This window comes from Ambystoma mexicanum, chromosome 5q (genome assembly GCF_040938575.1).
Source record: "Ambystoma mexicanum isolate Mex_15411 chromosome 5q, UKY_AmexF1_1, whole genome shotgun sequence".
NCBI lineage: Eukaryota > Metazoa > Chordata > Amphibia > Caudata > Ambystomatidae > Ambystoma > Ambystoma mexicanum.
Genome location: NC_090933.1, coordinates 322,871,060 through 322,896,793, shown reverse-complemented (window position 1 = coordinate 322,896,793; position 25,734 = coordinate 322,871,060).

Below are 25,734 nucleotides of genomic sequence, written 5' to 3'. Positions count from 1 at the left end.
TGTCTGACATTTCTGGCCTCTCACAATGGATTTTGGCATATGGGGATCAGGGACACCAATTCATTGCTGCCCTGCATCAGGCCACGAGCATCAGATTCCACATTCCTTTGTGTTGGTAATGGCACTTTAAAGAGATAAATCTACAGTATTTTTTTGATTGTGTAATTCGGATGGGATGTACTTTTACACTAAAGTAATTGGGCGTAGATGGAGAGATATTTACATTGCATTAATTATTTAAGTCTTTTTATGAATCCGTGCTAATGGTACTTCAGAATTTACATAATCAAAATGTTCTTATGACACCAGTTTAATTGGAATGATGTAAGGAAGGATGTGGAAGATTCACATTGTGCATTTTTTTTTTTTTTTGCATTTATGAATATGGAACTGTGTTTGCCTTATTTTTTAGTTACAGGTTATGGAACAATGTGTTATGTTATCTACTGTACAGTTTAGTGCCAGCTATCTCTAGCATTGTTAATAAGGTTTTGGGGACCGGGGGTGAGGGGTGCTTTGGTGGGTATGCAAATATTCATACTGAATTTTGATTCTGCTTTTTGGAAATGATTTCTTGATGTTTTATAATTAATTTTAAGGTTCCTTGGGGGAGGTCCTGGGGATGGTTTGGAAAGTTGTTTGTTAAATTGTTTTTTGGGTTGAATAGACTTCGTAGCCTAATCTGTTCTTTTTGTTTTTTACTTTTTGTTTTTGGTTCTTATGTATATTTGCGTCATTTTTTAAGTTTTTTCTATGCTAATTTTACCTTTATGGTTCTAGACCTTCAAGTTGTTATGATGGCCTCTCACAATGGTGGGGCGGGCAATGGTCTCAGTGTGGTCTCTAGGAATGTGAACGGGGTCAATAATATGCTTAAGAAAAAGAAAGTATTTCACATGTTACAGGATTTGCATGCAGATATCTGTTTTTTGCAAGAGACTCATATTTTAAAGGATGAAATCTCTAAGTTAGAAAAGGAGTGGGTTGGTTCTGCTTATGGCTCTTCATTTACATCTAGATCAAGAGGTGTGGCTATCTTGTTTCGGAAGAAACTGCCGGTTAAAGTTTTGAAAGAATGTGCGGATAAGGATGGTAGGATGATTGCCTTGCTGGTGGAAATTCAGGGAGAATTGTTGACGCTCTGCAATGTATATGCTCCAACGGTGGATGACGGCTCCTATTTTAGAATGGTATCACAGACCCTTTTAGAATTGAATAATCCAAATGTTCTTCTTGGTGGGGATTTTAATACTATGGTTGATCCTATATTGGATAGAAGTCAAGTCAGACTTGTGCTGCGTAGTGATCAACATCACAGGGCACTTGGATCACTCTTGGATGAGCATGATTTAAAAGATACTTGGCGTTTGAGGAACTTAGAGAAGCGTCAATACAGCTTCTTTTCTAGTGTTCATGGTGTATTCTCCAGGCTAGATATGTTGTTTTCAGGTGGACAGGTGTCAGAAAATGTTGTCTCATGTGAAATTGGTAATATTTTATTGAGTGATCATGCCCCGGTAGTGATGCAATTGAGCCTTAAATTTCGGTGTGTAAGAACTTTCTCATGGAAACTGAACACCTCTATCTTATTAGATGATGATATATTGGAGCGGATTGTTTCAGAAGCAAACTATTTTGTCATAGAGAACTGCTCAGAAGAAGTGAGTGTGGCGAACACGTGGGAAGCCTTTAAATGCTGTATGCGAGGTGTTTGCTTTGGGTTATCTAGTGGTAAACGGAAGAGGGAGGAGAAGTACAGGATTGATCTTGATTTACGTATTGGTGAGATCTCTCGGGATTTGATATGTGATCCAGCTGACTCTCTTAAAATGACTACTTTGAAAAAACTTAAAAGGGAAATGGAAGACTTTTTGTCATTGGCCCTCATTACGACCCTGGCGGAAAGCGACTGACCGGAGCGCCACAGCGTAAATAGCGTTTCCGCCATTGCACGAAGGAGCAAAGTGCGGCCCATTCCGACCCATCGGGCACGAGCACCACGGCATGGCGGAAGTGCAAAGTCCGCGATGGCGGAAATGACCCCAAAAAGGCCCACACCGCCGCCGTACGGCGCCCTAGGTGCAATACCGCCACCCCTCTTAGCGGTCACCGCAGTGTGCGCCTACCGGAAAGTACGGTGCCCGGAAATATACGGAAACGTCCCGGCGTACACCTATAAATACACTAAAACCACACAACCACTAAAATCACTACCCTGAAACACACCCCAACCCGTCAACCACCCTAGCGAAACCAAGAATAATGGGAAAAGCAGCGAAGAAAGCGTGCGACCGCAAGCGGCAGGTCCACTTCTCCCGTGAGGAACTCACCGTGCTAACAGAGACCCTCCAGGAGAATGCTGCAGTCGTCTTCTGCACGCAAATGACCAGGACGGCACTTGCAAACAAGAAGGCCATATGGGCTCTGGTGGCACAGCGGGTAAGTGCGGTGGGGACCGCACCCCGCACCCCACAGCAATGCCGCAAGCGATGGGACGACCTGCGGATACGCGTCCGCAGCATACTCTCTGCCAACCGCAACATTGCCACAGCCACCGGGGGAGGTCCTGAATCACCCATCAAGTTGACCCCCTGGGAAGAAATCTGTGCCTCCACCATCGGAATGGAGAGCATAGAGGGAGTCGGAGGGATGGAGAAAGGAGTGCAGACATCCGAAGATACAGGTAGGTGGGCCAGAAAAAACAATGCCAAATCCACACAGTCCATCCATGTGAAGTACCATGCGTCCACATAGTGCAACAGAAACACATGTCCAGGAGAACGTCCACACACATCGGCCTGATAGCGCACGTTAAAACCCACAATAAATACATAAATAATTAAAAACCCCTAATACACGCACTACACGTGCAGCAGGCACACCCTAACTGCAGGCTGCCAAACAACTGCACCCTCACTCCACACACAAATCAAAGCACCTCCAAGGCCCCGGCCCAAATCACCCTCAGGTACCACCCCAATGCATGTGATACAATGCCATTCCAATTCCCACAGACCCACCAATAACCCTCGCCCTCCTCTACTCCACCACAGGGTCCGATCCAAACGACGAGCTACAGGACACCCCTACCAGCACACCTGCAAAGAGGGCCAAGACCAACGGCCAGAGACCCTCCACCTCAGCTGCACGCATCAAGACACGGCACCAGCACAAATCAGGTGGCAGCACAGAGGAGGGAACATCAACAGGCACCCCAGCAGCAAGCATGCCCACAACACCACCACCACAGGTCCCCCCAATGGATGCCACAGAAGGCACTGCCTCCGGTGGCAGCAGCACCATAGGTGACACCCCATTGATGGCAGCATGCTCCGACACAGAAAACGGGGATGCCGAAGTCAGATCCATCCATGACCTGTCCCAATCCCCCTGTCTGTCCCATCCCGTACAACATGAGGATACCACGCAGGGGCACCCACAAGACGACGACTGGCCATCCCCCACAAGCCCTGTGGCAAGGCAACATGAGGACAACAGCCCCTCTGTGACACCCCCGCAAATGGCCTTGGCCCAGCAGAGGCAACAGTCCCTCGACCAGCTGATCGAACAACAGCAGCAACTGGCCACGCTCCTCAAGGACCATGCTGATGAATGTGGGGGCACTAAGGCAGACATAGAAACATCAACTGAGACACTTAGGGCACAAATCGAGAGTAGCACCGAGAGCCTGAGAGTCCAAATGGAGAGAAGCACCGAGAGCCTGAGAGTCCAAATGGAGAGAAGCACCGAGAGCCTCAGGGGGGAACTGCATGCGACGGCCAAGGACGTATGTGCCGAACTTGCCGCAGTGCGCCGTGTGCTCACTGAGCTCTCGCAAACCCTTAGGGACATGCATGGACGTGAGCAGGCAGACACATCATCCGTTGCAAGTTCCGTCCAGGGCAGCCCCCAACGTAGATCTGGAAGGAACCTGCGCTCCACAGGCAGGGGTGCCCCTGATACCCGCAGAGTGGGCATGCAATAGCGACAGCCCACTGACAATGAGCATCTTTGGACACTGGTGTTCGGGGGGAGGTAGGGGGGTGGAGGGGGTGTGTTGGGCTCACTTGGGTGGCGGGTCGATAGGGTGTTCAACATGACATCACATATGCCATAAAAAGTGCACGATCAACCAATGAGATGTGTGGACATTGATCTTTGTGTACTAGGCCATCATAGGCGTACAGTCCATATTGTGCATGTCCCAGACACACGCAGTGCCACGAGTCCCGTGTCCATGTATCAGCCACCAGGCGTGAGTGCTAGAAGCATACATCAATGAGATGCTGACGAATGTCACGGGCCTCCGGTGCCTCGCAGACTCCATGAGGTGCTGCCACATCCCCACCCTCATCATGACCATCTTCAGGTGCTTGCAGTTCTGCGTCAGGGGGCATGGGCACATTTCTACGTACGCACATGTTGTGGAGCATGACACATGCCATCACCATCTTTGCAACCTTCTCATGGCGGTACAGGAGTGCCCCGCCAGACCTGCTGAGGCAGCGGAAACGGCCCTTCAGTAGGCCGAATGCCTGTTCTATGACTACACGGGTACGTGAGTGGGCATGGTTGTAGTCCTCCTCATGCTGGTCCTGTGGGTTCCGGACTGGTGTGAGGAGCCATCTCTTCAGTGGATATCCAGCATCACCTGTATGTGGACGAGAAACGTATGATGTGGAATGCCATTGATACGTACGCACACCCCCCCCCCCTTCCTGCCAGGTCATTGCCAATTCACATACCCCACATCATCATGCATGTAATGAGACTCACCGAGTAGCCAGGATCTGTTCCCTGCGTGTCGCTCCATGTAGCGTGGTATTGTAGAGTTCCTCAAGACCATAGAATCATGGGTTGATCCAGGGAATCGGGCGCAACAATTTGTAATGATCCTGTTGGAGTCACACACCATTTGTACATTCAGGGAATGAAATTGTTTTCGGTTGCGGTACTGGGCCTCCATGGCATGTGGGACGACCAATTCCACATGGGTGCAGTCGATGGCACCAATGCAACCCGGTATGCCGGCAAGTGCATGGAATCCCACTTTCGTGTTTGTAATTTCCTGCTCCGAGCGTGGTAGGGAGATGTAGTCGTCTGCGTGCTGCAGGAGGGCATCGAGCACTTGCAATAGTGTCCGTGAGAACAGTGGCTGAGAAATGCCATGCAACTGTCCGACTGTGTGCTGGTAGGTGCCTGTGGCCAGGAAGTGGAGTACAGACACCACCTTCAGTAGGGGTGGGATGGCGGTTGGGCTATCTATCATGCTGACAAGGTCAGCCTGTGTCATGTCCACAATGGCGGCTATGGTGTCCCGGTCCAAACGGTAGAGGGTGTGGATCTGCTCATCAGTGAGGTTGAACGGATGTGCTCGGAGGCGTGGGATTGCGGGCTGCCTGCGTGGTGGTAGTGGCTGTGCTGGTGGGCCTTGCTGGCCCTGCCTTGGCCTCCTCCTCCTCCTGCGTCTCCTCCGTGCTGCTGGTTGTAGTTGGTGTTCGTCTTCCTCTTGGAGTTGGAGCACTTGCAGTGCTATCAGGTCCCCCAGGGCCAACATCGCGAGTCCTGCCGGTAGCATTTCGGTGTGGTTGTGGGAGGAGACTGGCTGTGCAATTTATGTGTTTTCAGGCTGTATGGCCTCCACCTGTGGTGATTCATTCCACCTGTGCAAACTGCCCTCCCCTTTGGCCGAGCACGTCACGCGCACAACGCTGCAATTCGGGGAATGGTATCTTGCTATTGCTATCATGTATTTGTACCCGATGGCCGTGTTAGATTGGTTGATATGTTCATTCGGCTATGGTCCCATTGTTTCCCATTCTATCTGTGCAGTCGCGAACAGACTTGTGAAGGGTCAGTGGAACGTAGTACTCGAGTAACGGTGGGCCCTCATGCATCACTGTACCGAGTTGCAACGACGGGCGGGGCGTCCCATTCGTGGGTGAAGGCAGTTGCCATTTTCACACACAGCCGCACTCGATGGAATAATTAGTGATTTCAAACGGCCACAGATGCCTTTCCGACGTGGTGTTGCAAATGAGGAATTCGAAGGGCGGCGCTTTCGGTCTTCAGCTAGCGGCGAGGAGATGCCCACAGGTCTGACTGCAAATATAACGTTCTATTGTTCAATGTCCTTGAGACAGGGCCCATGGCGAGGGAGCAATGATTGATATGAATAGTTTGGGATGCGCAATAGCTACGTGGGCGATGAGGCCGGCCGTTCCCAAATACATGTTACTTCACAACACTGGAATTACGGGCTGGGGCACTGTGGATTTTGCAGGCTGCATAACGCACAGACTCAATGGATGTTTCTAATGTCATGTGAGTAATTATTCAGGCGTTTTGATCCCGGGATGAGGGAATGATGAATGGATGCATGGGCAGGTGATTTGATACAGAGTTTGCCATGTACAGGGCTTCTTGGGATCTATCCGCCTCCCCTACGCTATGTGATGCAGGGCTGCCATAGTGGGACCATCGTCTATCTGGCCTTGTTGAGCCCTCCCTGTCTCGAGGCGCCCTCAGACACTTGTGTCCATGCACGTTAACATTCCCATCTGATGGATTCTGTTTTGACAGACGCATGCACAGGTACACTCGTTTGTGATGGTGTTTGCACCTCGATATAGATGGTTATGAGTCGCAAGTGGTTTTGGGGTGGTGATGATCCTTTTGAGTGGGCTAGCATGCATATGGCTGTGGATTTCGTGTGATCATTGAAGTGAGTTGTTCGAATGTAGTTCTGATGGCCATTCTGTTCTTTTTCTTTTCTTTTGGTTGACAGGTATCTCCTCCCCTTTTGCCACTGCCATCTGTATGCCACTCCTGCAGATGGATTTTACTCCCGACACCTGCTGCTTCGTGTTAATCGGTGGAGCAGCATTACGATCTTATGGGACGATCGCCAATGGCCCACATGCCCTTACGCAGTACTGGTGTCTCGGAGCAACATTTCGGCCTTTCAGCTGGACTAGTGCCTCCCCATTGGGACGGCCCTGCGGTTCTGTGCGCTTCCATGTTGCCTTTTCGTACGTGAATGTGGCTCTGTGTACCATGGGGGAACAGGGCGACACACAAGTAGTGGCTGGTCATTTCTTGCGGATGCAGCCCACAATGGTGATTAGTGTTTTGGAGTTCATGGCCTGATGGCTGTATGGGCTTGGTGTCTTTGATGTGCATAAATTGCTATTCTGATTTGGCCCGTGTAGCGTTTTTCTTTGCAAGTGATGTGGCATATGCCTATTTGGGGGGCGATGTATTGTGAGGAGATCTGCATTGGGTTCCAGCTTCGGGGTTTAGTTGCGTGGTACTGTACTGGGCGCGTTTGCCTACTAAGCCCGTGAGGTCAGGGAGGGGGGCTGCCTATATGACAGTTTGAATGTTGTCATGCTCAGGGGCGGGGGATTGGGTTTTGTGTAACAGATGCCGGTCAGCCAGGTGGACTGGTGGAATGATGTGATTTTCGGAATATTGCTGGGCACAGGTGCCTGTGTTTGCGTGCGTTTCTTGGTGGGGGACTGTGGTCATGTCCATTGGGATGGCTTCTGTATTCGTGCCATCTGTGACCTGCAGCTCCCATTGGCCCCTCTTGTGTTGCTTTTGTTCGTTGGCATGCATGGGTGCTTTGTACATTTCAATGGTTGCATTGTGACTTCATTGCACCTACCGGGAGTTGTACTTTGTGGGCAGGGAGCGGTGTACAGGCACTCAGTGGGGCCGTTTACGGTTGATTCGCGATGCCGTACTTCTCGCCATGGCGGAATGGTACATTCCGCCATGCCTGATGGCGTTAGGTACATGTCCGCTAGGGTCGGAATTGGCGTACCGTTGCGCCATGGTGGTGTTTGCGGTTTGGCATGGCGCGCGCGCGCGTGCTTGGTGCAGTTAGCGTTGGCGTTCACTACGGTGTCGCTAATGGCTTCGTACTTTGCGGTGACGGGTCATAGTCGCACCGAGCGCTATTCGATGGCGGTATTGCATTTCCGCCATCGTTTTTCGATTTCCGCCAGGGTCGTAATGAGGGCCATTGAGGGCAGAGCGAGGCCTGTTCTATTCTAAATGTACATATTTTGAGAAGGGAGAGCGATGTGACCGATGGCTGGCATACCGGCTGAGGAAAAAGATTTCGGAGTCTGCAATTGCTTCGGTAGTGGACCGGGAGGGTAGAATAACATTTGATCCCAAACAAATTAAATCAATTTTTCGTGATTTCTACAAGAATCAGTAAAGTACTGAGGCTGGTGTTACTGGTAGGGGTGAGGATTTTTTGGGCAATTTGAACCTACCTAAGGTTCAAGATACTGAACGTGATACTCTTGGAGATGCAATTACGGTGGATGAGATTAAGAATGCGATTTCTGGGCTGAATGTAGGTAAATCCCCGGGACCGGATGGTCTCCCGTGTGAGTTTTATAGGATACTTCCGAACTCGGCCTTGGAGCTTTTGAGAGACATGTTTATTTCAAGTAAGCTTTGAAAAAAGGTAAAGACAGTAATCTTCCAGCTAATTATCGTCCGATTAGTCTCATCAATACGGATAATAAGATTCTCGCCAAAGTTCTTGCTATACGGCTGGAGCAGTTTCTACCAGCTTTTGATTGATGAGGAAAAATCGAAGTACATCCAGTAATATCAGGAAATTGTTAATTACCATGGAAATGGCAGACAGAATGGACTGTGATGCCGCTGTCCTTTCCCTTGATGCAGAGAAGGCCTTCGACAGGGTTAGTTGGGAATTCTTGTTTTCGGTTTTGAGGAGGATGAATTTATGAGAGGACTTTATTTCTTGGGTTGCACTTCTTTATGCAAATCCAACGGCCACTGTTAAGACTAATGGGGTGATGTCGGAACCCTTTTGTTTGCATCGAGGTACGCGTCAGGGTTGTCCTTTTTCTCCTTTGTTATTCATATTGGCGATTGAGCCTCTAGCAGTTTGCATCAAAAATGAACCGGATTTGCAAGGTGTTAATTGTTGGGGTGTTATGCAAAAAGCGTGGCTTTATGCGGATGACCTATTGTTGGTGCTGCAGAATTTGGAAGTGTCCCTGCCCTGTTTGATGAGGATTTTATCAGAAAACCACGATTGTTCTGGATACAAGATTAACTGTACGAAATCAGAAGTGTTACCCTTGTCTAACCGATGTGATAAGACTCTGGTTACAGGGCTAGGGTTTACCTGGTGTGATGGGCGATTACGCTATTTGGGGGTTTGGCTTACACATCCTGTCGCGCTTATGGCTGATGAAAACATGAATGTAGTACTTCAGGATTGCAAGGTGGATTTGGAAAGATGGTCACTGCTTAATCTGTCGCTGTGGGGTAAAGTTAATGCCCTGAAAATGAATTTGACTCCAAGAATTAACTTTGTATCGAACATGATGCCGTTGAAAATTAAGAGTGGTCACTGGAAAGATTTGGATCGTCTGATTCAGGAGTTCTTGGGGGACGAAAACCTCTGAGGCTCAGTCTTTGGAAATTGCAGCTTCCAGTTCATTTAGGTGGTTTAGGTGTTCCATATTTTAGGGCATATCATTTGGCCTTTTCAGCTTGTTCATTTGTACCATTTTTGCAAAATGGGCTGGATAGCTGCGCGGTTTCTGAGTCAGGTGCATATGGGTCGCTGTGCCCGGAGGCATTGTTGACCACTAATACGAAGATTCTTGGTGGTAATCTTTTGACTATGTCTTTTTTACGCAGTTCATGGGCGGAAGTCTTGTCATTGTTGGGACGTGACGCAATTAAGTGCAGATGTGCCTCGATCTGGCTGAATCCTAGGATTAGAGATAATTCGAGGACAATTTTTTGGCCTGAATGGTTTTTGATGGATATTAAACTGGTTTCTGACTTGGGGAATGAAGGTCGGTGGTTGACTGCTGTTGAGATGAGAGAGAGATGGAATTTTGTTGGACTATCGGACTCGGCATATAGACGTCTGAAGAGGGCGGTAGGTGAGGTGGACTGGGCTGATTCTTGGGATGTGAAGGCCTTTCTGACTGAATCAGATGGGAAAGGTGGTGGTTTAGCCAGTAGATAGTACAAGCTATTTGTGTCAAATTGTCGGAAGAATGATGATTTGCGGAGAGTTTGGAGTGAGAGAATAGGGTCTGAAATAGATATTGATGCATGGCAGATTATGTGTAGCAATGTCTCTCTATGTTCACTGAACTTGAGTGTGAGATCCCGCCAAGTCAAGATTCTGAATCGAGTGTACTGGTGCCCTGAGAGACTACATATAAGAGGTATGTCAGATAATGCAGATTGTTGGGGTTGCATTCAGGAGGTTGGATCACTAGAACACATGTTATGGAGCTGTGTGAGGGTCAGAGATTTTTGGAACAAAGTCTGTGAGGTGTGTGGAAGAATTATTGGTGGAGGATCTGTTTTGGATTTTAGGACGGTAGTCCTGTGTGATGATTCAGGGATGGATGATGTTTGCTCAGCCTTGAAAAAGTGGATCTATAGGGCATTCATTGTGGCCAAGAGATTGATTCTCCGTGGATGGAAATGTAGGGTCCCTCCGTCCTACGAGGAATGGATCCAAGAAATGCACAATTTGTCAAGGACAGAAAAATTGATTTACAAACTGAAAGGTAAATTGTTTGCAAATGAGAAGATTTGGAATGTGTTCAATGATTTATTTTAGTTTCCTTTCGATTTTTTCATTCATTTCTGTACAATAGTTTGATGAATTTTTTGATTTCTGTATTTATGTATATATTATAAATAAATGAATATAAAAAAAAAAGATTTCTGTCCTAATTACTTTTCTCTATCATACAAAATATAAAACATAAAGTATAACGAGCATGGGAGGTGTTTCAGCCAAACTCAAGGCTTTTACACTTCCCACTCACATTACACCACCCTACACAATGATTCCTCTACTTTTCTGCCCCTCCAAAGTACACAGACAAAGAATATGTTTGTGGATTATACGTTGATAAAAGGGGGGTTTAACTTCACTATACTGCCTCTTTTCTTCTTGCAATGTTGGCTCTTAAAAGATACTTTTTCCCCCTTGATGACAAATGTGTTACTACATTCTCTTCTTCTTTCCTTTTGATTTCTTTCATAAAAATGGTTTCAAAGCCTCCTGAATATTAGAAAACAAATCTAATTTCAACATTTGTTGTTCTGCATCTTTTCAAAATAATGTTCACTTTATCATGTTCTATATTCTCATATGTAAACATGTCATTCCTACATCTTCCTCAGAATGCACATACAGCTTTATTCTCATTCTACCTCGCTTTTGCAATTGGTGGACAAAATAAGTTTGATCTCTTCCACATGTGCCTTTGAGTAATTCTTGAAAAAAATATCTTTGTCGCTGGAAAGATTAACAAAGATTCTAGCTGCTCTGCATACATCTTCACCCAATTAATCCACAAATACCCTAACATATAGTCTTCTTGTTCATGTCCATGCTTTCAGAAATTCAAGCACGGGATGAAGCACTTCCTGCCCTGTCTGCATCTGCAGCTCAACTCCTGTTCCACAAACAGAAAGCCTGATTGGCTCTTCCTTTGTTGTCCACGGACATCTGAGAAGACTGCGGCCTCCAGAGTCTTCTTTCCATGCAGTGCATGATCAAAGGGCCCGGATGGCACATGTGATACATTTCACGAAATGTAGCATGGTCTACGGACATCAATGCACCGATCACCTTCTACCCTTTTTACCTTTATGTCTTTAACACTCCCTTAGTCGCTACTTTTAAACAGTCACACTTCTATCCACCAATCACATTCAAAAACTCTACATGTAACCCTGTCAGTCACTTCAACAGTTCAGATGAACCTTTAAACTCTGAGAGTGTATTAGTACTGTGATTCAGAGCCTCCTCTATTACACAGACTGCAGTGCAAAATGTACACCTTTTAATTTCCATATTCAGCATCTACAACCCACAATTTGCATCTTGCATCTAAGAAGACATAATGCAGGTATTCTTTCATTTTCAAAAGTACATTTTTGTACTACCTTCTTTTAATAGCTATATATATAATTTAGTGAAAACACGTTGTTAATGGGACGTTATAATTAAAGGGGCGTTATACTTACTTTGCACTAGCAACTACCTATCCATATTATGGGTACACGTCAAACCGAAAACCCCCAGAAATTCACCAGCTATGGTAAGCTAAGCAACCATAACTCACGCCACCACTGTGCACTGATAAGACTAACGCCCATGACATCACAAACATCATTGATGACATCACTTATTCATAGGCTGTTACCAGGATATCCTAGGATTGTATAGATGTACCATACAGCATACCCAATGGATGTCGGCATACCGATGAGCACAGCAACCACAGACTATGCATCTGTTTGTGGATAGCAGCTAGCAATCAAACTGCTGGATGTAGCTCTAGGCCAGCTTAAAAGTAACACACACAATCTGGTGTTCCTCTCTCTGGCTATACGGTTTTCAGCAGCACCTCTGTGGAAATTCAACCAGTTCCAAGAAGGATGTCCAGGTGGCTTACTTTGGAGTTGATTGGTCCCATCAACTCAAGGGGAGAAGTCGTCCTTGCCAGGGCTTCTCTGTCAGTACGAATTTGGAGTTTGATCACAGCAGCAGGGCTTCACTGGGCAAAGCAACGGTCCAGGAGTTGCAACAGGCTTTCTCTTCAAGTTCTTTTTCCGTTCCTTCGTCCAGTGTTCGACTCCGCCTTCCAAGGCAAAAGCCTCACCTTTTATTCAGCTCTCTCCCATTCATTCCAGCCTAGCGGACAGTCAGCCAGCCAATCACTACAGAGTGCAGTTGGAGCTCCTAGGAGACTAAGCACAGGGAGTTTCATGCACCTCCCTCACTTCTTGCCCACCCCAGACACCCCACGGTAAATGCAGACCACGGTAGTTAAAACAAAACCACTGTTACAAGACATTCAGTGAGAAATGGGTAACATAAAAATGTTACATGAGAAGCTAGACAAATGGGATACTAGGTCACCCCTCCAACACTGTATTGTAAGATAGTGTGGGCTGGGTCTAGAAGGTTACACATGTAAGTAAAGTCAATTTCACTTTACTGCTCTGGGAAACAGTAGTTTATCCCACAGAAGGAATTTAAACCTTTGGGAAATCTGAAAGACTTCCCTGTGCCACTGCACTGAAGATGTTGTGTGACACAATGTAAAAGATGATGCCTATGGAGTTTGTCAGACTATATAACCAAAAGAAACACAAAGATCAGAAATCACATTAAAATACATGAGAGAGTGGGAAAAAAGGGTCTCAGTCTCTCCTGGTAAAAAAAAAAAAATCAAGCCCTCAAAATCCAGCAAAGTTGATGGGGGTTTCTAAGGTGGAGGGAATTAGCACATTTCTGAGAATTATCCCTAACACTCAGCCCCCCCAGACTAAGGGACAGGATGATTTAATCCACCCTGGATGAATCGCCTTACTCCAGTCGGTCAAACTTCCTGGAGAGACCATCAGCATTTTGGTTATTACACTCTGACCTGTGTTCAATGGTAACATCAAACCCTTGTAGCCTGATTGACCATTTTAACAATTTAGGATGTTCTCCCTTCATCTGCATTAACCATCTCAAGGGTTGATGGTCTGTTTGAATCTCAAAAGCAGATCCATTCAAGTATGGTCTAAACTTCTTCATAGACCACACAATGGCAAAACATTCACGTTCGATGGTTGCCCACCTTGTTTCAGGTTCCTTTCAGTTTCCTACTGATGAAGCAGATTGGGTTTTCCCTGCCATTCTCATCCAGCTCACTCAGAACTGCACCTATATCTGTATTGGAAGCATCTGTCTGTACAATAAAGGATTGGTTGTAGTCAGGAGGTCTTAAGACTGGAGCTTGCCAAAGGGCTTGCTTAAGTCCTTCAAATGCTTTAGTACACTCCTCATTCCACCTATAAATAACCTGTGAGACCTAGAAAGGATCTTACTTGGGTTTGCATAGTAGGGGTGGCCCAGTCCTGTACAGCTTGTATCTTGCTAGCCAATGGCCTTATTTCACCTCCTCCTAACTCATGTCCAAGGTAGACCACTTTACTCTGACTAATTTGACATTTACTTGCCTTTATGGTCAGATTGCCTGCTCAAGATCCTTATATAACAAAAGCAAGCAATCCCACCACTAGCTACCCTGCTTCCCAAGGCACATGTTGTAGATGAACAACTCAACTTGGCACCTTAAGATTTTCACTAATTGCCAGATGAAATGGGTAGTGTAAGGTATTAGATACCCGTGCGGATTATTCTATATTGGTAAGACTACAAGGTCTGTAAAACTTTGCATTTGCGAACATCGATCAGCTGTAAAAAATGAAGTCATAGATAAACCCCTGGTACCTCACTTCAAACAAGCACAACATACACACAATGACATGTATTGGTTTGTGCTTCAGACAATGAGACTACACCCACGGAGGGGAGGGGGCGATAGAGATCTAGCCCTTAAAAACTAGAACAAAAATGGATCTATGATCTAGATACTGCCAAAACGGGACTCAACGTTTCTGTGGAATGGAACTTATTTATCCATTAAATCAGTCCGAAAACCATCTGCTATCAATGAGAAATTGGCAGAAGACCCTTTTTAAGGAGCTCCATCTAGTATTTCACGATCTTGATGTTTTTTAGGACATACCAGCTATTTTGAAGTTAAACTTCTTACTTCCAAAATTATTTATTCATTATATTAGGCTAGCACTGTGAGGTCATCTATCATATACTAGTCATCCTAAAGTAACATTTCTAATTATGTACAGTACTCATTTATTAGATTAGGACAATAGCACGAGGCTCCACCACCCTGCGAGCTTCTTTACACACATGCGCATATAACAGCATTATGCTCTGTGTTCCTGTATGTCCCTCACCAACATTGTGGACGTTTCTGACCACCCAATATGGCTGCTGAGCTGATACCACCAACGTGAGTGACGGCGCCTATGCACCTGGCGCAGAAAGCAAAAACTCACTAATATGGGCCGGTAATGCATGTGACTAGAAGCACACTAAGAGTGAAAATAGCAACTCAATACTAGAAAGTAAGTGCAGCTGTTACTATTCTCTAAAGCCACCATAATCTTTGCCATTTCGGTAACCATGGAAACTATCTTTAGGGGATGAAAATCTCTGGGCGTAATAGTGTATTAGTTGGACAAACGCTGATCCTACATTTGAGAACGATGTACATTCCTGCCGACGGCGCACACTGCTTCGGCAGTTTGTTGATTCTTAACATACCTGTTGCACTTGGTGTGATGCTGGAAATGCATCGGAGGGACAGGGCCTCCGTATCCTTGTCCTTTACTGCCTTTTTATCGTGTGTTCTGTCATATTTTCCGCGCAGGAGTTCATGTGGGACTCCTGACGGTGCAGCTCTCTCTCTTTTGGTTTGGTGAACAGACCCGTGGGATACCCTTACGGCACCCATGGGCGGGGGTACAACCCTGTACCCCTAGTGTATGTTTTTGCGCACCTGTGGGTGGCCCGCAGAGCAGGGTATGGGCTGGTGGCAGCTCCATGCTGAATTTGACAGGTGCGCTGAGTATCCTCCATTTTGGGATACCCAGGCCCTGCCATTTGAATCAGTTCATTCCTGATGGAATACAAGATGGCCCCTATGGCCTCTTGCTTTCTATTGCTTGTTACCTTGTTTTCCCAAAGTCCTGGGAAGCCCTGACTCTGTCCCTTCCCCCTGACTCGCTGTTGGGTGGAAGTTCCATATATGGTGTTTTTGTGAAGTCCAGACTGACTGGAGCCTTCCCAGTGACTGTATGTTGTGGGTAAGCCCTGTGGGTGGGACCTGGGTGAATGGAGTGTGTGACCAATGTGCACTTCTTGTTGTGGCTGTCTGGTTTCTGGTATGAGAGACAAAGACTGAGAGAGCCCTGCCCGAAACTGGCCTGAATGCAGTGTGTAGTGTTGAATGGCTGGGTACTTGTCCCAATCCACATTCCTTGTTGTGAGTGTCTGAGAGGGAGGAGGATGGCGTGAATGCACTGTGTGCCTGATTGGCTGACTGACTGCATGAATGCCCTTCTGTATGATTGGCTGCTGAGAGTGACCCAGCAGTGTGTATGAGAGACAAGATAGTATATCTGGGGTCCTCTCACCACTGGAAATTGTTCAGAAGCGGTGTCTACACTTGAAGAGTAACTGGAACTGCTGATCCGCGACGCCCAGCTGGAAGACGAAGACTTGCTGTTACATTAGCTTTGACCTGATCTGAAAGCTGCCGAACTTGTCAAGGACTGATCCGAGAGAGGACCTGGTAAGGCGCCCTTTTCCCGTGCTCCGAGGGACCATCGAGCACCGCTAACCTTCGCCGAAGCTCCCTGGAAGTTAGACCCTTGAAAGGCTGCCGAGCCGAGACGGGACCGCTGAGTAGAACGAAGCAAAGCACCCGGACTTCGCCGCTGTCGAAGTCTATTGCCGTCAACCAGGGTTCACTGGTTTGTGTAACCGCTGGAGGCCCGTCAAAGTTGTGTTGCCCAGCCGTGGGGACCACTTGACGCCGTGCCGCCGACGACCAGAGCCGCCCGCTCCTTTGCCTAAGAACATTTGAATCCAAGGACTCCCTTGTCCGCAACGTCGACCGCTTTGTCCCGCTGGAGAAAGTCGAGGACGACCCACGCGCCGAGGAGAATCCGCCAGTGGTTTTCCCACCACCAAAAGGCCACAAAGACTTCGACGACTTGACGCCCTTGTTTTGCCACAGTTCTTCTGAAACTCTTTGCGGTCCTGAACAATCCGTCGCCGAGGTTCCCCGCACACCTCATCCTCGCAGGACATCGCTGACGAGCACCGCCTGGATCAACATCGGGGTCTCGGCAACCTTGAACTTCTCATCACCGCTGTCAACGACAAGTTCACCATCTTCAACGCCTCTCGACAATCCGTGGCTTCTGCTTTAAAGGGAGTCACTCAAGAGGATCCTTTGACGCGTCTTCAAAGAACTCTACTCCACCAGGTACATTTGGGGGGGGTAAAACCTTAATAGGAGGAAATAAGGCTATTGAACAATATATGGACTGGGCTTGTGCTATATATCTTTATTTTTTAGGTTGCCTGGTGGGGGGATCTCCAAACAGAACTGTGTCGATCTGTAGGGGCCAGTATTCTGTCTATTGTTTCAACCATCTTACGTTCCTTCCTACCTCTATTGCTGGTTCCCTCGTTATTGATCTGTGTGACATTTTAACCGTACACTTGATGCACTTTAATGAGATTTGATAACATTGGTGGTACCACTTTAGAATTGTATATATTTATCATTGTTGATTTCCGAGCACAAAGTGCGTTATTGTGATCGTGTACATACCTTCGAATATTAATTATATAAAGACTGTGATTTCAGTAATACAGTGTGTGGACATTCCTTTGTGGGGGTTCAGGGACTACACTGTACTTACGAACCAGCCTGCATCACCTCCTGAGAAGCTAGGCCTTGATTGCTCGACTATGTTACCAATAATAGAGCATCTTGGCTGTGGTCCTCTGTGCCTTTCCTCTACCATATAGAGAGCGGAAGTACAGACACCCCTCTCCAGTCTTTACACTTGGTAAGAACCTTTCCACAATGCTTGTATCAAACAAAACATGCACATGCTATAATTGGTCATGTCGATATGCACAATGACATACCATCAAAATATATTGATGTCCCCAGGATGGTATACCTCTGGCTAAATACCGAATAACTCAGAATTGGACAACACACTGTGATGGTTTCAATAGCACCCAGGATAAATGCTGCAGCTGCGATTTCATACAGGTAATTTTTATACAAATGAATTTTCACTTTACTAAAGACAGAAAACGTACCAGTCTTTCTGGCTGTATACCTTATGAAACAAAGGAGCTAAACTATGTATGTTTGCTCCTCTTTGCTTTACAGTAACAGCAATATTCCAATTGATGCCAAAATAATGATGAGCTTAAAAATCTCTGAATAAAGTTGCTCCCTCCACCCAGTCAAACCAAATAGAAGGTTAGTAGGATGCACTTCCCCACATGATTGTATGATACAAGCCCATTCTCGGAAATTGGGTTGACCAGATCTCTAAAACCAGTATTTTATCCTTACACCCACAGGTTTTTAATGTATGGTGCACAGGGCCCTGCGCATGAAATTGCATTCGCCTTGTGTTCAACTATCAAAAGCGTCCTGAAGACGGGTTTCAAAAACACACTGACATTAAGATTCGTCCCTCTTGGGTGTGGTTCTCGACACCCAGAACAACAAATTAAGGGTTGACGCCCCATGTTTCAATAGTGATCTATACATGGTTTCAATTAATTACCTTTTTTACTAACACTACATTGGTCTAAATTAAATTTGCATTCTTGCCTAATCACTAGATTGGTGTATGCACTGTGTCTTTTTTCTTCAAACGCAACCAAAAATGTACTTTGTAAATGGCTTTTATTTTGAAATACGTCATTTAAAAAAAAAAATCTTTTGATGATTTCTGGTTTTTGGCTAATACATATGCTGTGTAAATAGCCTTGTGTAACAACTTCAGGAGTCGTTCATCTGCAAGCTGTGTCTTGGGAAGCAGGGTAGATAGTGGTGGGAATGCTTGCTTTTGTTATATATGTACCTCCTCATCCACCACAGCCCCTAAACAAAAAAAAAAAGACACGCCTTTGCTCATATTTATTTGAACCTGCTCAAGATCCTGCCATACATATCCTAAGTGCTCAACATGTCCCTTCCAAGTAGGGCTGAACACTGCAATGTCATCCAAGTATGCCATTCAGAAGTCCTCCATCCCATTCAGAACATGATTCACCATCCTTTAGAATGTAGCAGGTGCATTCTTTAGTCAAAAAGGCATAACCTTAAACTGGTAGAGGCTGCCTGTGGTTGAAAATGCAGTTTTCTCCTTGGCAATGTCTGTCAGAGCTGTTTGCCAATAGCCTGAGGTTATGTCAAATGTACTGAGGTACTTGGCTGAACCAAGTTTGTCCACCAGCTCATCTGTCCTAGGTAAAGGATGGACATCAGTCGTGGTGACTGCATTAACATCTCTATAGTCCACACAGAATCTCAACTCCTTGGATCCTGCCTTTTGTACTAGCACAACTGGACTAGACCATGGGCTGGTAAATGGCTCTATGACCCCGAGATCAAGCATCTTGTAGACCTCTTCCTTTATGTGGGTACTTACATGCTCTGGCATTCTGTAACCTCTGCTTTTAACAGGTAAACAGTCACCAGTGAGAATCTCATGCTGGCCGCAAGGGGTTAAGCCTGGTGGTAGTGAAAACAGAGGGGCAAACTTATTTAACAGAGCATTGCACTCCTCCTGTGTTTCCAGTGCCAGATCAGAAGAGAGATTGACTCCTTTTATCTTTCCATCTAAAAGTTGTCCCCTGAGGAGGTCAGGTAGAGGTTCACTCTCCTCCCCCTCTTGAGCAGAGGCTAGAAGCAAAGCTCCCAGTTCTGGTCTGGAGACATAGACCTTTAGGCGGTTGGTGTGAAAGACCCTCGGGGCCTCCTTAGTGTTGCCTAAGTCCACCAAATAATTGACCTCTCCAAGATTTCCCACGATCTTGAAGGATCCAATCCATTTGTGCTGTAAGGCCCTCTGCCTTGTAGGTACCATAACTAGAAGTAGCTGGACTTGAGTAAACTCAACCATGTTGGCCTTCTGGTCACCAATGCTTGACCTGCTTTCAAGTTATCTGAAGCTTCTGTCATCATGTGTGTCATTATCCTTCGGGGACCTAACACATAGTCAGTGACTCTCATTGGCTTGTGGTAAGGTGCTATCTCCAACCCCTCCTTAATTAGGGCCAACGGACCTCTAACCGCGTGACCATAGAGAAGCTCAAAGGGACAAAATTGAACCCCTTTCTGATGGACTTCTCTATAAGCAAAGAGAAGGCATGGCAGTCGAAGGTCCCACTTTCTTCTAAGGGGTTCTTCTAAAACACCTATCATTCTCTTCATGGTTCTATTAAACCTCTCTACCAATCCATTGGTTTGGGGATCGTAGGCTGTTGAGAATGTGTAGATCACTCCACCGTTTTTCCACATGACTTTCATGTAGTGGGACATGAGGTTGGAAACCCCATCAGAGATAACCTTCTTAGAAAACCTACTCTGGTAAAAATACCAAGTAGGGCCTTAGCCATGGCCTGAGCTGTGAAAGTCCTCAGAAGTATGGCTTCAGGATACCTGGTAGCATCGTTTACCATAACCAATATAAATGTGTTGCCTGCATAGGTTGGAGGGTGTAAGGGACCAACAATGTCGATTCCTAGCCTCTCAAAAGGGACTCCCACCACTGGGAGAGGCACCAAAGGTGCCACATTCTTGGCTCCACTCTTGCCAGATGTCTGAGAAGTGTGAAAACTTATACAGAATTTATCTACATCAGACCCCATCTTGGGCCAGTAGAAATAAAACCTTTCCTTGGTCTTTTTAAAGCTTAAATAACCAGCCAAAGGAATCTCATGGGCTAACTGTAGAAACAGAGGTCTCACCTCCTGGGGCACTACAAGTCTTCTGTAGTCTCCTGGGGTAGACTCAATAGGTTCACTGTAGCGGAGGCCCCCCTCCCAGATTAACCTGTGCTTCCCTGGTTCTTGCCCTTCCAGCTGGGAAGCTGCCTTTTGGCAAAGTCCTTCAAGAGTAGGACACTCTCTTTGACCTCTGCTGAAGTCTGCACTACAGGGGCCACCTTCTGCCAGTAAAGACTGCAGCTCAGGATGGTCTTTAGGATCCAGATCTCCAACAGGGGGAAGGTCTTGTTCCAGCTCTGTGTCATCAGTAGCTGACTCAACCTTATCTGGTCGGACCTCACACTCAGCCTCAGCTGGTGGAGTAGGCACAGGTGTGACTTTGGACTGTCCTCTTGGGGATGTGCTGATTTGATGCACAAGAGTGCTATCGTTCTTGTTTCCTGAGAGCTTGGTTTTCCCCATGTCCCTTTTCTTCCTCGAAGTAAAAGTTGGCTTTTTCTGTGGACTGGGTGTTATAGGTTATTCTGTAACAACCCACTGAGTCATTTAAAGTGAGCACTCTGGCCTTCCTAGTCTCCTCCTGCTTCCTTTTACTGGGAGGCCTGGTGTTGCTTGATGCAACTCCAAGAGTTTTTAAGTTCTTCCCCAGCAGGACTCTCTCAGGCACCTCACTTTGTACACTGACAGGTATTCTTACAGTCATATGTTTGCACTGGATGAGAGCTGGTTGTATTGGAACCATCTGGATAGGGCCTCCAGCAAGCTTAGTGCAGCGTTTGGGTGTCTTAGCAACATCCTCAGGTTTGAAAAGGTTTCATCCACCACTGTAATGCTGGCCCCAGTGTCTCTAATGGCAGTGGTCTCCTGACCATTTAATAGTACACTGTCCTTGTAGTATTCTTTAGTGTTATCTGGCATAGAGTTATACACATCTACATTCTGCTGTGCCCACAGACCCAGGGACACTAAAGAAACACTGGCAGAGACTCCAATGGGGTCTTCAGTCAGTAGTTGAAAGTTTGTACTTGCCATATGTACTTCTCCCTCAGGGATGAAGGCTAAGGAGGCAGTGTGGGCCCCTGAAGGGTTACTGTCATGATGCCTACCCCCGGGCATCTGGACCTAGCCCATCAGCCCCGGAAGCAGGCATCCAAACAGGCGCCAGGCTCATAGTCATTACTTACCTCAGGCAGACCATGCTGCAATTGAATCCAGGCCAACGTGAAGCCTGGAGGGGACTATTTTACTACAGGTACTATTTTTTACTCGGGTGTGGTTCTAGGGACTTCTTACCTGGGACTACTTTTTGAGGCTATTTAAACCACGCCCGACCAGCAACACACGCTTTGCTATATTCTGCTTTTCAGCAGCGTAACGCTCACCGTGCCTGCAGCATCCTGCCTTCTGCCACGCCCGCCTCAAACCTGGACATCATCCTAGAAGAAAGGAAGATAAGAACAAGAACTTACCTTCTAATCTTCATCTGTTCCCGAACTCGCCGCACTTCCGAACTGGGAAAAAGAATTCAGAAATAAAAGCATTGCATCGCTAGCAGTAGCGCCCCGCCATACTTACCAGTCTTCAGCTCCACGGGCCAGCGCTGCTGCCATCATTTCATCGCTGCATCCGTGGCACCTGGGAGAGAAAAAGGATAACAAGGTGAGCTGGGTGCCAACAAAGCCAATCAAGACAACCATATTATACTCACTTACCGCCCTAGTCATCTTTCATCGGCATGCAACATCTTTAACGCTGCACCTGTGGGAGGAAAAGACACGTGTTAAAGACATTTTATTTATTTTTTACCGGACAGCGCTGAGTAATACAGACTCTTACCTGTGCGCAACCTGCAGCACTTCAGGTGAACTCCCCTCGGTTCAAGCTGCAAGACAAAAGGGGGAAAACGAGTCTTCGAAACAGTAAAGCAACTGGAATTCTACGCGCCCCTGCGTTCGAAGCAGGATGGAGAGCTCATCATTACAAACAAGAAGGTGAGGGGGCAAAAGGGAATATCAGAGGTGCTTAGAGGGAACGAATTAAGCAAATGTTTCCTCGCATCCACTGGGTGGCTAATTCCCTTCTCCTGCTTTTAGGAAACTCCTTTATGAATCAAGCAAACGAAGCTAGGAGGGCCGGTCCAGTCAGCCATCTCAGCACTACGAATAACGCTGGTGGAGACTGTAGCAGTCCAGTTCCGATCGACGCCCCCGTGGGAACTAGGTGAGCGTAACAGCTACCCTTGCATCTGGGATCCCTTTTCACATCGTCAGTTGACCCACAAGCATAACATTTTCCAAATGTTTTGACAAATGGGGGCTTCTTCTGACCTTCTGCTGCACCAGAGGTTTTACTAGACTGGCCTGGTTTCCGAAATGGCTTACCCTTCTTATGTTTGTGGCCCTCTTTTGGATGGGAGGTTTTTTAATTCTCTTTGTCATCTTTCTTGTGCTGTTTCCCCTAATCCTTTTTGTGAGTGGCCCCAGAATCCTTGTGAGTAGCCCTGTTGGCAACCCACAAGTCAGCAGCTTTTGCTAGCTTCTTGGGATCAATCTCTTTTGTGTCAGCCAAGTGCTGTCTCAGCTCAGGAGAGCAGGCATCAAAAATACATTCCAACAAAAACAGAATTCTCATTCCTTCAAAAGAGTTCACTCTGTAACCCTTAACCCAACCATCTAAGTTGTTCAAACATTCACACACCCAGGTAGCCCAAGGGGTACCATAAGTCTTTTTGAGGGTCCTAAACCTCTAAAGGTACTGAGAAGAAGTTTTCCCAAATCTACCTACCAAAGCTAGTTTCACATTTCAATTTTTCAGGTTCCCCCACTTCCATTATAGCATCAGTTGAAACCAGGGGGAGCCTAGACAAAAGCCAAGTAATCAACTGATTCCCTGTGAAACCCAGAATCCCATAGTTATATTCAAAAGCACCCAACCAATCCAACATTTCAAGTTTCACATCATACATACTTACTGCTTCTTTAGGCATGCACAATCTCTTTGGACTGGAAGACCTAGAAGACTCTGGGATAGAAACATTTTCAAGAGACGTTTTCGTCATTTCAAGAGCATGTTGCTTTTCCATTTCCCTTAGTTTGATGTCTTGATGTTTGGTTTCAGCTTGGATTTGTAATCTTTTGAACTCTAACTCAAGTCTCATTTTCTCGAGAGCCACACATTCTGGACTCATTGATGGACCCTGTGGGTTACCTGTGGCCAAAGTTTGAGGCATAAGTGCCTGTTGAGGTACAAAGGGGAGTCAGAGGAGTCTCTCCTCCTGAGACTCCTCTGACTCTTCTGACTCTTTAACAATATTAGAGTTAGACACTAAATTGTCATCCTCATTATCATTTTCCACATTTCCTAAGTTAGTAGGTTTGATAGGCCTACTACCCAGACTTTGATCATTCAACATTCTTGCAGTAAGTTCATTTTTCTTTCCTTTCACAGGGAGACTCCTGATGTTAAACATTTCTGCTCTACTGTTAGAATGATCAGGGCTTCCTGCCTGAAGTTATCCATATTTGGCATGTTACAATTGCTTTTCTAGTAGATCTTAGCCTTGTGAAGGTTTTTAGTTGAATAAAAGCAAAGCAAATTCTTAGTGTAACAGCTCTACAATATATCCTCACCGCCTGCCACCAGTGTTAGGCAAGGATTGTATGCAGTACCCTCTGGGAACACTACAAACAACTCTGACTACAGGTGTAGGAAACCCATCCTTTGGTAAAGCTTGTACTACACAGTTTTGGTAATGTGTTGGTTGAGCAGCCAGGCTTATCTCAAGAGGGGTCAATGTGAGCTGTAGGGGAGTTACACTGTGATTCACAGTGACAAGTACTCAAACAAACACTTACACACAATGTTTCTTGAATAAACACTTATTAATTTATTAATCAGTCAGTTAAAATAAGCCTTCTTCAGAAGGGAGCAATATAAAAAGCAACACACAAATATCCCTCATACTATAATATTATTAATCAGTCAGTTAGAATAAGCCTATTAATCAGTCAGTTAGAATAAGCCTTCTTCAGAAAGGAGCAATATAAAAAGCAAAACACAAATATACCTCAATACTATAACTCAGTAAAGACCCTTTTGGGATGGTCCACAGATACAACCTACACCCGCAGGTGACTTCAATAGCTAGGGTTCTGGGGACATTCATATCTTACTGTTTGCATTTAGAATACTATTAGAAGTTGGTAAAAGGAAAGGGTTATTAGAACAAACAAGAGACCACAAATATTCTTAAGCATGCAAATACTTTTGGATTCCCTAATCAGAGTCATTCAGTATAACAGGCTAGGCCAAAGTCAATGGGCAAACGTCTTATATAGGATGAAGCACCTCTGGTAGGTAAGTAGAAAAGTCTTTGCACCATGTTTTAGAAGTCCTTGAAGAAAAGAATAATCAAATGTAGGGCCACAAGCCAATAGATGTGTGAGTGGTAGATGATGTAAGCAACTCTACGTAAGATGTAAGTTCTCTCAGACTTTTTACAGTACCTTTGTATTGAATAAAAAGTGCAGCAGATGACATCAGTTTGTGAGCAGCTTTGCAGATCTCACTGTTCCTGGGTCTCAGTCGTGGTGACAAGAGGGAGGACTTCTGGAGACTCCTGCACTGCAATGGGACAGTCACCGCTCGCAACAGGCAATCTTCAAATCAGTGGCTGTTCACTGTTTCAGTTCCTTGCATCTACTGCAGATAGCAACACCGTGGTTCCTGGCTGTCGAGGTGGGCTTTCCTTGTTTCTGAGGTCCGGCACTCTGTTGAGGGGGCTCAGGCTCAGTCAGTCCTGCTTCCTGGGACTCCAGAGGATCTGCCTGGAGCTCTAGGCCAGCTTAAAAGTAACACACACAATCTGGTGTTCATCTCCTGGCTATACAGTTTCCAGCAGCATCTCTGTGCATCCGGGAAGGATGTCTAGGTGGCTCACTTTGGAGTTGATTGGTCCCACCAACTCAAGGGGAGAATTTGTCCTTGCAGGGGCTTCTCTGTCGATACAAATGTGGAGTTTCAGCACAGCAGCAGGGCTTCACCGGGCAAACCAACGGTCCAGGAGTTGCAGCAGGCGTCCTCTTCAAGTTCTTCTTCGGTTCCTTCGCCCAGTGGTCGACTCTGCCTTCCAAGACAAAAGCCTTGCCTTTTATTCAGTTTTCTCCCATTCAATCCAGCCTAGCTGTCAGTCACCCAGCAGGGTGGCTGTCCTTGCTGGACAGTCCGCCAGCTAACCACTACAGAGTGCAGTTGGGTCTCCTAGAAGACAAAGC